Below are 6,000 nucleotides of genomic sequence, written 5' to 3' on the forward strand. Positions count from 1 at the left end.
CTCTCTGCCCTCCAGATGTTGGTCAGTCGACCTATTGTTTCTACCTTCTAAATACCCCCCAGCTTTGTCCACTCTGCCTTAGATCCCTCAGCATCATCTTGCTCCTGGACTACAGCAAACACAACTCAACTCCCCTCCCACCTCCATCCTTGCCCCCCAACTCCAACCCCTTCTCAGCTCTCCCACCAGAGTAACCTTCCTAAAATTCAAATCTGAGCATGTCACCCCAGATTCAAATGCTTAGTGAACCCCCATAACTTTCAGAAGAAGGCCTTCTGGCATGGCATGCTTTTGCTGGCACAGCAACTACACTGATGTGCATGCCGCGCCCTTCTGTGTTTCCAAGCACCTGCCTATGCCCTTGAAAAGCCCTTCCTCAGGGGATCCACCTGTCAATCCTAATCACCCTTTAAACTCAGCTCAAAGATCATCGCCCCTGGAATCTACTTCCCAGCCTCCCACCTGCTAGAGCAGAAGAGTGTGCACACACACATGCCCACACACAGCTAGTGTTCCTCCTGCAGCCCCTTGCTCATCGCTCTATCTCTTTTTTTTTTTTTTTAGATGGAGTCTCGCTCTGTCACCCAGGCTGGAGTGCAGTGGCATGATCTCAGTTTACCGTAACCTCCACCTCCCAGGTTCAAGTGATTCTCCTGCCTCAGCTTCCCAAGTAACTGGGATTACAGGCATGCGCCACTACGCTCAGCTAATTTTGTATTTTTAGTGGAGACGGGTTTCTCCATGTTGGTCAGGCTGGTCTCGAACTCCCGAACCTCAGGTGATTCGCCTGCCTTGGCCTCCCAAAGTCCTGAGATTACAGGCGTGAGCCACCATGCCCGGCCCCCATTATTTCTTACGTTTGTGACTATATATGTGTCTCTCCCACTAGACTGGGCTCCTGAGAAACAGGCACTGAGTATTGTCAGTGCTCCATATCCCCAGTGCCTGACACAGAGGCACAAGTGCTGCCCCTCGTAACCACCACCCTCTCTCCTCCCTTCAAAACCACTTTTCCAGGTATGCTCTAAATCCTCCACCTCCACCCCCAGAACCTCCTGAAAACTGACTTGCTGCCATTCTACGGAACCAACTTTCTCCTATGTCACCGGAAACTCTTCTTGCCAATACCAGTGTTTTGGGGAGGGAGCAATCTAACACCCCACTCTCAAAAGAGTTCTTCAGCAGGGAGGAGCCACCCACTCCTCTCTCCACCACTCTCTCCCTCTCCCAAAGGAAGAGGTGCGACTGAGGGATAGGCTCTGAGCAGCCTCAGCTCTGCCCCTTCTCACTGCAGCTTCGTCTTCCCAGTCAGTCTGGTCCCGGGAAGACATGCCCTGCATCCTGTGCTCTCCACCTGCGCTGATGGCCCCACCACCGCCCGGGTTGGCAGCTGGGCAGTTGCTGTCTAGGATGAGCTACAAGGAAGGTTCTTTCAAGAAGCAACGGGAGAGGAATAGAAATATCTTTCCGGCCTCAGCTCCAAATTACATTCACTGGTTCTGGCTAGACCCCTGTCTTTTCCCCAGGGCATCCAAAAGAAGGATGTAGGCTGGGTGCAGTGGCTCCACGCCTGTAATCCCAATAACTATTCGAGAACTCAGCGTCGGATCAAAGGTCAGAGGATCCGTCCTCTTCGGCGCTCATCATAGATGTAATTATCATTTCGGGAAGTCAGGATCAATGAAACCCTAAAATCATCGACAAAAGATAAATGGACGTTGGTGCGGATCACCGGTCCGTCAGACCGGCGCCAGACAATAGAGGCTGGTACATAGTGGCTCAAGCTGTAATCCCAGCACTTTGGGAGGCGAGGCAGGCGGATCACGAGTCAGGAGATGGCGAGACCATCCTGGCTATACAGTTGAAACCCCATCTCTACTAAAAATACAAAAACTAGCCCGAGGCCCGAGGTGGGCGGGCGCCTGTAGTCCCAGCTACTTTCGGGAGGCTGAGGCAGAGAATGGCCTAGCCGGGAGAGGCGGAGCTTGCAGTGAAGAGCTGAGATCTACACTGCACTCCAGCCTGGGCGACAGAGTAAGACTCCGTCTCAAAAAAAAAAAAAAAAAGAGAAAAGATGTGAACAATTAGCACCCTCAAAAACCCTAATACTCAGGCCTCCGCCTTGGCCACTCTGTTTTTGTCTACACACACTGTGCCCAGAATTACATTCCTCAGGGGATCTGCAATGGTGGGAAGAAACACTCCTTGTGCCCCCCAGCCTCCGCCACCTCCCTCGTGGGTGCCCCTACTTGAAAGCAGCAGGCCAGAAAGAGCCAGCCACTCTGTACTATTTCCTGCTGGGCCTCAGGTCCCGCTGAGACTTGCCTCCCCAATATACAACTCCTTACATAAAGTCAGTGTATCAGGATGAGCATGGTGGCTCATGCCTGTAATCCCAGCACTAGAAAGCTGAAGCAGGAGAACTGCTTGAGGCCAAGTGTGAAACTAGCCTGGTCAACAGAGTGGGCTATACAAAACAAGAATGATAATAATGTCAGCGTATCATAGTTCCTGAATTCTGACGCCTGACACCTGGCTCAAGAATGCGGGATATTTCCACCCTGGCCTGCTAGCCCCTCGTGGTCTCCCACAGCCAGAGGCCGCTGCTGTCCTGGCAAGGGCATAGGCCTGAGTATAAGGCAGGCTTGAGTCTGAAGCCAAGTTCCACTATTTGCCAGCATAGAGGACCAAGAAGGAACAATGTCACTTGGTAAAACCGAAACTAGCGCTAACAGGCATCAACATAAATCAGGGTGATTCACAATCTTCCCAGAAACACCCAACCTGAGAGATGCATTCTGTGTTCTGATAAATCAAGTTACTTTCTAAATCTTAGAAAGGGACTAAGGGCAGCTTCAGAAAAAGAAAGGTGACTCAGGAGAGTAAGCGGTGATTTTTAATATTATAGTGTGTTGCTCATGAGGAAGTGGTTTAAAGAAAGACGTTTTTGGAGATCAATGTGTAATACTAGGAAATGGGGTTATTGCAAAGGAATTAAGACTTTGGATTCTGGATTTGAACCTTGACTCCACCATATTCTAATTCTGTCAATCAAGGTCTTTCAGCTAAAAGAGACAGAAGTTTAATTCAAACTCACCAAAGTAAAAAGGTAGTGTATTGTGTCACATCGCATTAAGGTCACTGTGATAATTCACAGGGTCAATAAACCACTGCCTTGGGGACCAGAATGAGGAACTCAACACCATCCATCCATCCGTTCTTCTCTCATGCGGGTTTGTGTCTTTTTGCATGTGGGTGTCGCCCTTAGTGTAGCATAGCAGAGCCTCTCCAAATAATGAGGAACGTGGCCACAGACTGCTCCAGCTTTGTAAACCAATTATCTATATGTTAATCCAGAGAAGAGCCCTGATTGGCCCTGCTTGGCTCATGTACTTAGCCATGGGCCAATTTCTGTTGCCAGGGAGACGGGGTACTATGATTAGCCAGTGTGGTCAAGGGTCTCCTATAAAAAAAGAAAGCCAGTTACCTCAGTTACTACACTCACCATGTAACCTTACAAACATTACTTAACCTTTTCCTGAGCATCAGTTTCCTCTTCTGTAACATGGGAATACTATTGCCCACTTCACATATCAAATGAGATAACACATTTGTATGTATGTAAAGTATAGGGAGGACTCAGTGAGTGTTGTTACATGTAGCAATAGAAGAAGAAACTATGGGTCTGGCATGGTGGCTCACACCTGTAATCCCAGCACTTTGGGAGGCTAAGTGGGTAGATCACAAGGTCGGGAGTTTGAGACTAGTCTGGCCAACATGGTGAAATCCCAACTCTACTAAAAATACAAAAATTAGCTGGTGTGGTGGTGCACTCCTGTAATCCCAGCTACTCGGGAGGCTGAGGCAAGAGAATCACTTGAACCCGGGAGAGGAAGGTTGCAGTGAGCAGAGATCATGCCACTGCACTCCAGCCTGGGCAACACAGCAAGACTCCGTCTCAAAAAAAAAGAAGAAGAAGGAGAAGGAGAAGGAGAAGGGGAAGGGGAAGGGGGAGAGGAAGAAGGAGAAGAAGGAGGAGGAGGAGGAGAAGGAGAAGAGGAAGAGGAAGAGGAGGAAGAAGAAGAAGGAGTAGGAGGAGGAGGAGAAGAAGAAGAAAACTGACATATACTTAGAGCCAGTGTCATGGCCAAGATGGGGCCATCTGATGTATCAGCAACATAGAACCATGACCAAACCCCACGTCCACTAAAATACAGGGATCATGATCTACTCCTGGTTTCCCTATCAATATTTATTTATCCTTTGAGCCCACTTTTTGTCATCTGCAAGTATCAGGTGTTAGTTTAAGGAAAAATAGTAAAGAAAACCTTAAAGTTGAGAATAATCTGTTAATTTGCTGCATTATTTCTCCTAGTTTGGAAATGGCCATACTTTTCTCATTATAATTGGTAAAACATCTAAGTCTAGCTTCAAAAATAATGGACTTTGATGACAGCTTGCTTGATCCAGTTCAATGCTTCCCCCCATTTCAAAATAAGAAACTGGCTCCCTACAGGGGGATAGACACACACGTCATCAACCAGGTTTACTCAAGCAATCCTTTAAGCTCATCCACCTCCGGGCTCTCCATTCACCAACCAGCCTCTGGTTTGCATTTGGATTCTCAAAGCGACTTTAATTCTGGGAAGAAATTGAGCTAATTCCTGGAATGTTTGTGTTTATTTTGCGGTCATAAAGATGCACAATAATTAGTCTCTCAGAACAAAAGCATCCCTCAGTGAAGTGATAAAGAATGACCTTCTGGGCCGGGCGCGGTGGCTCAAGCCTGTAATCCCAGCACTTTGGGAGGCCGAGACGGGCGGATCACGAGTTCAGGAGATCAAGACCATCCTGGCTAACACGGTGAAACCCCGTCTCTACTAAAATACAAAAAAAAAAAAACTAGCCAGGCGAGGTGGCGGGCGCCTGTACTCCCAGCTACTCGGGAGGCTGAGGCAGGAGAATAGCGTGAACCCGGGAGGCGGGGCTTGCAGTGAGCTGAGATCCGGCCACTGCACTCCAGCCTGGGCAACAGAGCCAGACTCCGTCTCAAAAAAAAAAAAAAAAAAAGAATGACCTTCTGAACCTGCCCAGCTTCTGGCTTCTGGCTAGATAAATATCTGTTCCTAAGAAGGAAAGAAGAGGTCAGGAGCAGAGGCGCACACCTGTAATCTTAGCACTTTGGGAGGTCGAAGCAGGAGGATTGCTTGAAGTTAGGAATTCCAGACCAGCCTGGGCAACATAGTAAGAGCCCACCTTTATATATAAAAATGAAAATTAAAATTTTTAAACGATATCTATATATAAAAATTAGCTGGGCATGGTGGCTCATGTCCATAGTCCAAGCTACTCAGGAGGCTGAGTCAGGAGGATCACTTGAGTCCAAGAAATCAAGGCTGTGGTGAGCCATAATTGCACCACTGCTTTCCAGCCTGGGCAACAGAAAAAGACCCTGTCAAAAAAAGAAAGAAAAGAAGAGAGGAAAGAGGAAGGGAGGGAGGGAGGGAGAGAGACAAAGAAGGGAAGGAAGGAAGGAAGGAAGGAAGGAAGGAAGGAAGGAAGGAAGGAAGGAAGGAAGGAAGGAAGGAAGGAGGGAAAAGAGAGAGAGAGAAAAAGAAAGAAAGAAAAGAAGGAAGAAAGGAAGAAAGAGAGGGAGGGAAAGAAGGGCGGGTGGGCCAGATGCAGGGGCTCATGCCTGTAATCCAAACACTTTGGGAGGCTAGTGCAGGCAGATTGCTTGAGCCCAGGAGTTCAATACCATCCTGGGCAACAAAGTGAAACCCTATCTCCATAAAAAACACAAAGATTAGCCAGGCTTCATAGTATGCACCTGTGGTTCCAGCTACACGGGAGGCTGAGGTGGAGGATCACTTGAGCCCAGGGAGCAGAGGTTGCAGTGAGCTGAGATCACACCACTGCACTCCAGCCTTGGTGACAGGGAGAGACCCTACCTCAAAAAAGAATAAAAAAGAAAAGAAGAAGGGAAAAAGAGAAGGCAGA

Source organism: Papio anubis, chromosome 1 (assembly GCF_008728515.1).
Source record: "Papio anubis isolate 15944 chromosome 1, Panubis1.0, whole genome shotgun sequence".
Taxonomy (NCBI): Eukaryota; Metazoa; Chordata; class Mammalia; order Primates; family Cercopithecidae; genus Papio; species Papio anubis.